Below are 12,383 nucleotides of genomic sequence, written 5' to 3'. Positions count from 1 at the left end.
ATGAGCGCACATGCACACACACAGGCTTACACAGGCTTACACAGGCTTACACGGGCTTAGGCCGGTGCACTATCATGCATACATGCTTAGACAGCCTTACACAGGCTTACACGGGCGCACACATGTGCACACAGGCTTAGAATGGTTTACAGGTGCACACACAGTGTAAGCAGCTTTGCAAAAAACTTCAGTGATAGCCACGGCGTACACGTTCAGTTTCTGGGTTTCAGTTTAGACAACTGTAGACACACCTCTTCCAGTCCTGAGTAACTCACAGCAACCACATGCCACTCTGCTCCAATAAGATTAAATTCTTTTTGATACATACCCCCTCATGTTGTCACCTATCTTCTACTCTGTTACTCCCCTAATCCTACTCTTACACTGTACGGACATGGTTCACATGGCAGGGAAATTTGGGATTCACTATCCTTATGCTCATTTGCATAGGATTGCCTACTAGTGCTTGGTTACATCTCTCAGGCTGAGCTTCCCCCCTTAGCAACCACTACTCAGTAGCAATGTTGTCTTCAGCCTGCCATTGACCTGTATGGCAGGTGAATATTTTGAATAAAATCCCTATTTGTGGCTTTTATTTTTTGTTTTTAGGGTTTTTAGAGCACTGCACATTTGCACGACGCTGCGCTACGCTTAACCATCGGAGATCAAGGAAAAAAAAATATTATTTTATTATTTTGCAATGGATAAAAATACCAATGGCCGTATATTTGACCATTGGCATGCTTCCTCAACTGGATGCATCCTTTATTTGGAGCTGTCATAGCTCCGTTTTGCTATTTGCAGAATGGTACTCAGTTGCCAACTGAGTACATTTCTGCAAATAACACTACTCTTACTCGAACAGGTTAGTGTTTCCTGGATCGCAGATTTACCTCATTTGCATAGCTTTCAGCAGCAAATGAGGTAATTTACATAAACTAACCCTGTCCTTGCAAGAGTCATTTTAGGAGCTCTCTTTCACGCCCTTGCCAGCTGTTCCTGGAACGTTCGGCAGACATGTTGGCTTGCTGGAGTCTTACTCTACTCTTAGACTCCGTGCAAGCCTTCGTGAATCCGGCCCATTATTTATTTATTTTTTGTTTACCATTTGCATGGTGTGTGGTTTTACCACAAATGTGGTAAAATGGCCAAACACTGAAAAATTGTCAGTTGACTTATGAAGTGCAAACACTCTCAGCAGCATTGAGCAGGGGTCAGCAACATGGACGGTAATGACTGCAAAAATTACAGCTGTTAGCTGATTGGTTTGTGGCCCTAAGTGTAAATAAGTTGAGGTAAACAAGAGGGAAAATAGGTAAATCAGGGTTGGAGTCCTACAGTAGTTAATTTTACTATGGAATGGCCATTATGAATATTTACAGAAATAATACATGTTCTCTCTGCCTTTTACATTTGCGAGCTGCCTAGTAATGTGCAAATATGGCTCACAAGTTAAGGAAAAAACTATAAGATGTAAATGGTTTCATCCTCCTTTGTGCAAACAGGCTCAGCTGCAATGCATGGCCACCAGCACTCTGGACAGTACTGAGTGTATAACATTACCTCCTGCCAAGCTGTCCCTGTGGCACCAGGTGTAAGTACAATGAGTTCATGATTAGAACACATAGGAGCCAAGGTTTTAATCCAGTACAATGCACTTTTTAGTTAGGGTTTCCCACTGTAATTTTTCCAAAAAAACTGTGATTATAAAGGTCATACTGCATACCAATAGCCATTGTAGGTTGTTTGAGCATAGGCATACCTTTTTAGGTATCAATATATTATGTGTGCAACTGGTTTATTATCATAGTGATGATTATGTAATAAAAAGTGCAGTTGCATATCTCTGATGGAGACAGTAGTTTACTGACAATAATTTACACTTCTCCCATAACCTAAATATTACTGTAAAACAGAATGTATTGTGAAGTATGTACCATAAGTCTAGAAATAAAGTAATGCAAGTCTATATATTTCCTGTATATTGTCCGACATTACTCCTGCATCACACCTGAGAATGCATAAGCCAGGACCTTGTGCACACTTATGTTGACCCAACCTAAACTACCTCTTCTTGCCTTCTCCCTACTCCGTTCCTGATTTTCTCGTTAGACCTTCCACCTATTTCCACAAAATAGGTCATATTTTTTTTCTTAGATTCTGATATTTTGCCATATTCTATGTTGATTTTGTTGTCATTCCTTCAAGCTATTTGGGATCATGTAATGTTTTTGTATGAAATGTAACTATTTATTCTTATGTTTTATCTGAATCTTCAAAATGTTTAATGATCCCTAATTTTGCTATAACTGTATAAATAATTGCATTGTGATGTGTATAGATAGTAATTGCATTGTGACTTATGGTATTCCTCTGTCTACATCATGTATGTGTAATTATGGAGCTTTTCTCCTTGGGTCTCCGCTGAAAAGGGGCATCTGCCCAGTTGGACTAACCCGGTCAACAAATGTCAAAAATAGAGAAATAAATAAATAAATAAATAAGTAAATAAATAAATTGTAATGCCACACTCATACAGGCTTAATTGAAGTATAGCACACGTCTATCTTTAAACTGTATATCTGTGATGACCAAGATTGGCAGAGTTTGTCTGTAGCAATGAAAAATAATCACCTGTGTGGAAGTTCATGCATTTCCTTTTACATAGGTTTGACTCCCATCTTGTACAAATTACTTTTAGTAATGTGCAAGTCTCCACAAAATATGTGTTAAGTCATCTCTTTGATCTCTCCAAAGTCATGGCTTAAAAGCCAAGTCATGTAACATTTCAGTGTTAACCAGTGAACAAACTGTGACCAGGTGTAGCAGTACACATGCCATAAAGTTTGGCAAATTTCATATTATCATTGCTGTTTCATAAACTCCCTTTTTTTTTGTTTTACGATGTTTCTCTTTGCTTAACATCATGCAAATGCAGTTGGAGTGGTTGGGTGTGCTTGTGTACTGGTCATAAAATGCGATATCACCAATTGGCGGGAAAACACTTATGCTCTTGTTAGAGGACCTTTGCAGACATGGCAAAAGATGGCAAAGATGGTGCCAAATTCAGGGCACAGAGGTGGCAAGTGGAGGTGTCAAAACTATTTGTTGCAGTCCTTGTGAGGTGCTATACCCATACGCTGCTGCATGGGGGAGTATACCGGGTCTCATGAAAGGCTGAGGCTTTAAACAGCCTAGCCAAGGTTAGGTCCAGTGTGACTGGCATACTATGCAATTGGGAGCAATGCAGGCACTGCTAGAGTGACCTGAAACTGAGCGAGCAGGTGCAACTCAACCAGTGGCTGGATGAATTTAGAACTGCTGACATCCCACAGTTGTGTAAGTATACAGATAACGCAACTTTAAATGTTATAATAAGCTACAGATAGCCAAGACTGATATGAATAAAGTTTCATGTTTCTTTTTCTCTCCTTCATTTTACAGCTACGCAGAAAATTTCAGCTAACAGGAAGGCACATGCTTAGCAATTGGAGAGACCCAGAGTGGCAGGGAGTATGTATGCAGCAGAAATTAACATGATTGTATTAAATATATTGGTATTCTATAGATTAGAAGCAACCTAAGCATGCCAATTTTAACTTCAAAAGCAAGCATGCATGCTTTCTTCTGTAGCTCTTGGTAATTGTATTAGGTAAGAGTAATACTGTATTCAGAGTAGGTGGGTTCAATTCCCACAAGTAGCCTATGCATTCCCATTTAACAAATAATATTTTTAAATTTTAATTGGAGCAATATTGGCTTTAATGTCATGTTGTTAAATTAATCTGCAGTGTCTTTAAAAGCATATATGGAATATTTGCATATTTCAAGGATTACTTGTAACAATTCACAATTCGTTTTTGTGTGTGTTACCTGAAAACACATGGTTACGGTGTCATACTTTTCTGCCAACAAACCAAATGCTTTTCAGCACAGGGCGGTAGGCCAAATGCTGTAGCTCAGTCTGTCAGCCATCCATTGGAGCACCTCTGAGATGCAACCTGCCTCCACAGCCCCTGCACAACCTGGCCCATCCAAGTTGTTGGTGCAATGGTACCCCCTGGGAGTATTGGTTGAGGCAGTGATTATATTGCCCACTAGGAGTGTAAGGGATGATGTTTAATGCCATAGAAATTGGCATTGTTGCTCACATCAGCCACCTGGAGATGTTGCCCATTAGAATGGAAAAGAGAATCCCACATCATGCAGTCTCAAAAGAATCTGAGGAAGGGGATGGTAAAGACAGTTCTGAGGGTGAGGACTAAATTCTAATTGTTCCCATGCTTGACAGGTATGTGCCTCCAATATTCCCTACCTACCCCAATCGTGGTGTCCCCAAATCTTTTATGTCCATCACCATCCATAGGTCTGCCTTGTTTGTCCTGTTTGTCTGCACCTGTTTCCTCACCTACCCTTCCTACATGCCTCTGACATTCCTATGTCCTTTCATCAACATTCCTTTCTTCTTGAAATAAAACAAAATTGATACCTGTCCCATAAAAAATGTCCCATACATAGCTCTCCACCTTCACATGTGTGTACTCTTGACATGCTTGATTTGGTCCATTGGCTATAGAACATTATTGTGTTGTCACTAATCTGTATTGTGGTGACAGTCCAAACTCATTCAATTTTTTATACATATTCACATTATGGTGTTGAAGTAGTGGATATCCATGGTCCTTTCCTAATTACCTACTGCAAATTCCATAATAGCTTCCCCTTTGTTCTTTCCTTGCTTGCACACAATTTCACCACTTTCCTGTCAACCCCATTTTCACACTTTTAGTCTAGTCAAAAATAGGATACCACACTACACACATTGCCAAAAATGGCATATAAAAATACTTTACTTTTTGTACTCTGCATTTTCATGAAGTTTGGCATTGTGCACCAGTGCCAAGTGAAGGTGAATGGCTCTATACTTCCTATGTCAAAATGTGGTGAGTTTTTGCTATCAGCTGCACTAGTCCAGTTTTCTCTGCACAATGCTGCTTAAACTCACTGAGCAAAAGAAACACAGACCAGAGCAAAGGCAGAATTTTGAAAGATTTACTCTGACAGTCTTTAGACTGATTAATGTAGCAAAATGCAAATTCCTATATTAAGTGTTGACACAGAAAACCTGAGTGAAGATTTTTTTTTTGCTAATAGCATCAAGTGTTCGATTCCAGATGCATCTCACATCATTTTTTAGTGTGATGCTATATGTGTATGATATGTTAAATCACCCACATATTAACATTTGCCACTGTTATGAGTTCTCATGGAGAGATACTGAATACTGGCCAGAATGAGTATTTGACATGACATCCATCCCCACAACTATGAGATATTTATCCAGCCATGTTCTGTTCATCATATGGCTGTTGCCCCTCTCATAACCCTTTTTTAACCCTATATCAGTCATGTCATGTTACACAGCATGGCAGGTTAATAATGAGAACACACCAAAAACATGCCCATGAATGTTCCATTACAACAAACATTATTATGTATATGTCCATCTCTCCTTGTATTCATCCCTTCACTCCCACCCCCATTTACGTGTGTCATCTCATGTTTTCTGCATACTGACATGACTCTACTGATGGATAATACAAACAAGATACCTTAATTCAATAGGTTATCAGTGTTCCTCTAATGTGCAAAGTTTAAAACTCTACTGTACGATTCTCTTTGTGTCATGTTTGGTTGATGGATGAAATGCTCATCTAATATGATGCGGAAACTGTTCTTACTGTCAAGAAGCATACTGCACACACTTTTCAGGATATCTGGCTTTACACAAATAGCATATCTGCTGAGTCACAATAATCATTTAAAAAGACGTACCACTCCTTCTCATTTCTAGAAAGCTGTACACACAATTAACTTGTGATTTTCAGTGAGGCCTGCAAAACAGCTAATAGTTGTACAACTGTACTGAGGTAGGCATTACTGACAAAATTTGAGGAAAGCACATGTGTTAGTGTAGTCATTTATTGTCAGAGTTGCAGTCCTGAAAACATTTACTTAGCTAAGCAAATCCTGACACCATTTTCTAGAAAAAAAAATTGGATTTGATCCCTGGATTACCTGTGCTCTGACTAAGAACGTCCTGCACTTACACACTGTGCCACAGACAAACTAAACTGTGGGTGCATTTTCCACACTCAGTACTGTCCAACGTGCTGACAGACATGCCTCACCACTAAGCCTGTTTGTGCAAAAGAAGGCAAACCAAATTACATCTTACACTTTTTACCTTAAGCACAGAGCCATGCTTGCTTGGTACTTAATGTCACACAAATGGTGAAGGTAATGGCAACACTTAATGTAATAAAACTTTGGCCCCAACATTTCAGACATAGACTACAGTATGACCATCATAGTATCTGTCAGCAATTTCTCCCATTAAATATCTTGCAAACTACTTCACAAGTTCAAGTTGAATTCATGAAATGTGAATCATGCATGCATGCAGTAACACTTTGCCATCATCTATACAAATCAGTTACCTGGTGATGCACTATGTAAAGAAGTATTTAGCATAGCTTACTCTGGTTACTGGGCTGTTCTCTTCCATTACATAGAAAGGCATTCATAAACACAATAGAAGGGCAGGGACACGTGCTTTACTGAACATATATGTTCTGATATTCATGTGTGCACTGCAGCAATGTACTTGCAAATGATATATCTGTACCTGGGCCATTGTCAAGCAGGATACAGAAATACAGGCCATAACTGCATTGCTGTATTTATTATGGGTTTATACTGACACTAGGCATTGGTCAGTCATGATTGTATCACATTAATATTGCCATTAAATTGTATTAGTGTGGACATCACTTCATCTGAATGTGAAGCCCCATACCTTCACCCTTACAGTGTGTGTGTGTGTGTGTGTGTGTGTGTGTGTGTGTGTGTGTGTGTGTGTGTGTGTGTGTGCATGTGTTTGTCTGTTTGTGAATGTGTTATCTAAACAAAATCCTGACAAAAGGATAAATATATGGCTAAGTTCTGCAAGATGCATTCATGACAGCTTCTGTCAAATAGGTTAACAGGATGCATTTAATTTTTAGTTTTGCAAATTGTAATCATAAATTCATATCCCAAGTCCTTGCCTTTGCACACAAGTTTCATAACAGTACATGTTATATTATAATGATGTCATCCTCTATAAAAAGCACTGTGGCAGTGATACAATGAGACATATGTGATGGTGTGAGTATTAAGTACTGTTTTCTCCAGCTTATGTAGCTATTTAGGTAGGGAATCGATTCACACAATAGTCAATGTGTGTGTGTGTGTGTGTGTGTGTGTGTGTGTGTGTGTGTGTGTGTGTGTGTGTGTGTGTTTGTGTGTGCATACAGAGTCTGAAAAACTTTTTTTACTCCAGCTCATGCTGCCCTCTCTCAAGTATCATTCAGAAAATACTTTTTCAATGGTACATGACTCCACAGCAACTTCCAGCAGCTTCTCCACACTATCTTCTCACCCTACACTGATGATGTAATCCTTTAAAAAGTGCACTCTGACAGTGTTAATATCAGACCTGTGCCATGGTGCTAATATTAATTGCGCTGTCTTCTAGCTTGTCTCAATAGTTAGGTAGAAGATTAAATCTCATGACAGTCAATGTGTGTGTGTATAGTCAGAAGAGCTTTACTTCAGGCCCTGCTGCCCTTTCTCTAGCATCACACTATAAAAATGGACCTGCACTGTGGTAAACCATGTCTGTGGATAAGAAGTACTTAAATAACAAAAAAACAAACCTCAGACTATGAAAATGCCCCAAAGTTAACTTTATTCTAACAAAGTAAAATGCAGCAAAGCTTTCAGGCTAGCAAAAACTCTTCCTCAGTACTTCAAAGTATCTTAGTAGCGCTCTATTTTATAAACTTTATTAAGCTCTGTGACACAGCCTAAGTCTGATTTAAAGCAACAGTATTACCATTCAGCATGTTAAAACCTTAAAATAATTATGAAAAATAAATACATTGAATCATATCATGATATCAAAAAAATTCATAACTACATAAATAAATAAACATATAGGATTATATATAAAAATATTAAAAATACTAAAAATATTGTAAAATATTATTCAATGTAAGCTCATCTGTTTTTGTCTTAGTACAGGTTTGATGCTAACATGAGAATTCAATCCTAGTTCTACGTCAGCTTGTAACCATAAAATTCACTTTAGTGCACATATTTCCAGCTTATTATTTATGCCCCCATGTCTCAAATTCTTATATATAATCTGGATGACCTTAAAGCCATATTCATGGTCAGCCACTTTGTCCATTATATGCCTTTCCAAAGCATTAGTAGAAACTTTTCTACATACTTCAGAGTGATGCTCTGTGATCTGGTCTTTCAATCTGTGACTACACTTCCCAACACAGATATAAATAAGGAATGCTACCATTCAAAGGTCTCCAGCCAAAACACCAAGAATATATGAAGAAACAACCAGATGGAGGCCACCACGATGTAAAATAAAGCTAATTTATTATATAACAAGTGCTTTCACGTGCGTCCAAAGCACGCTTCCTCAGGTTTATACAACTTTACTCCATTAGATAGCTTTTTATATACTTCTAAGCCATCCACTAATTAACTTTAATTTAATCAACTAATAAAATCATTTACTCAATTAAGCTGCTGAAACAAATAAAGCAGCTTAAAGATAAGCATAAGTAAAAATATGTGTTCAGTTGTTTAAGACACAAAACAGTATTATTAAAATGTGCTCATACATATATATTCATATACATGACATCTCATAGAACATCCTAGTCAAAATTCAATGAATATAAAGATAAAAATAAAGATAAAAATAAAAATAAAAATGACTATTATAATAATATGAAATATAAAATATATATATATATATATATATATATATATATATATATATAAATAGACATATATATTGTATGCATTGAATATAGAGATATAAATAAAGGTACTCTAATAAGGCTACTGATGAAATATAATAAATGTATTGAAATAACTCTAGTATATCATGTCCCAAAGTTGATCTAGAATTTTAGTCACGTGCAACTAGAACAGGTTTAATGCTGATATATGATGCTCTGTGATCTGGTCTTTCAATCTGTGACTACACTTCCCAACACAGAAGGAGGTACACCTCGTGTATATATATATATATATATATATATATATATATATATATATATATATATATATATAAATAATTTAGCTTAGGTCAAATTAGAGAATTAAAGGAACTAAACAAGGCTAACCCTTATCACCTATTTTGTTTGCATTGGCTATTGAAATTCTTGCAGTTTTAATACATAACAATTCAAAAATAAGAGGTGTGGATATATATATATATGATCAATATAACTCTAAAATAATGCTATTTGCTGACAATATAATGCTTACATTATCTAATTCCAAAGAGACTCTAGAAGAATTGGATTTATTAATTGGGAAATATTATATGGTCTCTGTCTTCACTTTAATAAGTCAAAATCTAAATTTTTGTTACTGAACAAAAAGAAAGAAATACAAGTAAATGAGAACCATATCATAGGCAAACAAGTTCTTACTTTAAATTATCTAGAAATTGTTTTATGCAAATATTTGAATGAGTTAATATCAATAAATTGTAGTAATATCATTAATATAATTAAACATTCTGTGGAAAAGTGGAATACAATATTTTTTACCTTTGAAGATAAACTTCAATTAATAAAAATGGTTCTACTTCCCAAAATCTTATATGTAGCACTAGCTATTCAATTGTATCCTGAGAGATGTCTCCTTAAAGAAATAAACACAATTTTATTAAAGTTTCTATGTTTTCCTAAAAGAAATAGAGTGGCCTTTACACATCACATTAGACCATGGGAAAAAAGAGGACTAAACTTTCTAGATATCGAATCATATATAAAGGCATCCATATTTAAAACTGTCATGGAGTGAATAAACCCTAACAAATCTGCCAACTGGAAGATGTTACACAGTTATACTAACTAATGAAACTACTTCTTTAAAACAAATTTCAATACTGGGCAATGTTAATAAATTATGCTATTTACTAAGTATCTATATGCAGTATAACATAAATAGGCCTACTAAATTAAACTTGATTAATTTTGTTTTAATGCCTTTAGGAAATTCATTAATGTAAATATGGGTTTAAAACTTTAGTTTTTTTCTTTTAATCCCATTTATCACTACAAAAAAGTTATCCTAAAAAATATAGAGAGAAATATTCACTTCTTGGGAATACACAAACTTTATTTGTTGGATACAATGCATCAAAGAAGTAAAGGTTTTAGATATGCTAATGATAAGGACACTTTATGAACTACCATCTCAAGACTGGTTAACTCTGCAGAGCATTTTCATGTATTCTTGGGATTTATGTAGGGTAATTAATAATTCTTCCTTTAAAGATACTCCAAAACTCATAAACTGCTTATATATAATTATATATAATAACCATAGTGTGAAGAATGGTATCTCAAACGTATATAAAGAGTTAATACCTTATAAAATGACACCTACATTTTCCTTCTGGCAACATATCACTAAAGGTCATTCAATGCATCTATCATCCAAAATCAAATCAAACATTTTACTGTCAGTAAAACAAGCATCTAGTTCACAATATTGGAAAAACTTTCAATTGCAAATTTTTACATAGAGCATTTTTATCACTGGATAAAATTGCTAAAATTAGATCCTCCAGAAATGGATTGTTGGATATATGATCAGGTGTCTAAAACTGACTGGAATCATATTTTTTATGACTGTATTAACATTAAACATTATTGGAATGCTATTAATAATTTCCTTCAGTCCTTATTTAATGAATCATTTGTTTTATCTAAAGCTTGAATTCTATTGAATGCAAATGAAGGTCCTCATTTGAGCAAAAACAAACTTGTATTTACTATGGATAATATTAGCAATTTCCAGGAAATGTATAACCAGAAGATGGAATTCAAATACAACACCTACCTTGAAAGACTTTTTAACTTTATTGAAAAGTTCAGCATTGGTGGAAATTAAAATCAAAGAACTAAGGATTTACCCTAAGCAATTGATAAATAACCCTTGGAAAGTTATATCATTGATTGATACTTTGCAACTGCCACCAGAGTCACTCTGATAATTGCATATTGTTTCATTTGTTCAGTCTGTTTGTAAATATTGTATATAGTTGTTTAAAGTGTTATGCATTATATATTATGAATGGTTTAGCAATAGTATTTGAAAATAAAAAAACTGCATCAGTAAAAAAAAAGTAAATACTTTTACACTGGCACATTACTCCACAGCAATTTTATACAGCCCTCCCCACATCATCTTTTCAGTATACACTGATGATGTCATCCCTTATAAAGTGTACTCTGATAACATTCAAGTCAGGTTTGTGCCATGGCACTACCATTAAGTGCTGTTTTTTTTCTAGCTTGTGTTACTAGAGAGGTAGAGGTTTGAATCTCATAACAGTAAACTTGAGTATATGTGTGTGATCCTTCAACTATCACTCTGGAGACAATCTTACATCAGGATGTGAGTCTGCACCTATATCACACAATCCTCCAGAATCATCTTCTCAGTCTACATTGATGATGTCATCCTCTATAAAGTGCACTATGATAATATTAAATTCAAGCTTGTGCTGTGAAGTTAGCATGAAGTATTGTCTTTTCTTGCTTGTGTTTTTTTAGGTAGGGGTTCTAAGTTCACAGTATTCAACTTGAATGTGTGTGTGTGTGTGTGTGTGTGTGTGTGTGTGTGTGTGTGTGTGTGTGTGTGTGTGTGTGTGTGTGTGTGTGTGTGTGTGTGTGTGTGTGTGTGTGTGTATGTGTGTGTGTGTGTGTGTGTGTGTGTGTGTGTGATCATTCAACTATCACTCTAGAGACAATTTTATATCAGGATGTGAGTCCACATCACACAATCCTCCAACATCATTTTCTCAGCATACACTAATGGTGTCATCCCCTATAAAGTGCACTTTGATAATGTTCAAGTCAGACTTGTGCTGTGACACTAGCATTAAAATGTATTCTTTAACTTGTATAACTAGGGGTTCAAACACCGACACCGCAAAACACGAAAGACATCAAACTCCAAAGGTAATTACAATTAGATTAAACTTCTGCCACACACACATAACATGTGCAATGTTACTAACAAAGCAAAAACATCGGCATACCAAAATTAAAACATTTAAACACTTAAAAATTAAAATTTTTATGGTTTTGATTATTTATTTCATGTGCGTCATTTTGGTGAATGTCGATGTTCCGCTTGTTGGTGTACTGACATGAACCCATAACTAGATAGGTAGGGGTTCTAATGCCACAACAGTCAAGTTGAATGTGTGTTCCTTCAGCTATAAA

This window comes from Protopterus annectens, chromosome 1.part0 (assembly GCF_019279795.1).
Source record: "Protopterus annectens isolate FY-2018-M chromosome 1.part0, PAN1.0, whole genome shotgun sequence".
NCBI classification, from domain to species: Eukaryota; Metazoa; Chordata; order Ceratodontiformes; family Protopteridae; genus Protopterus; species Protopterus annectens.
The sequence above is the reverse complement of the archived record's forward strand: the minus strand, read 5'-3'. Positions refer to the sequence as shown.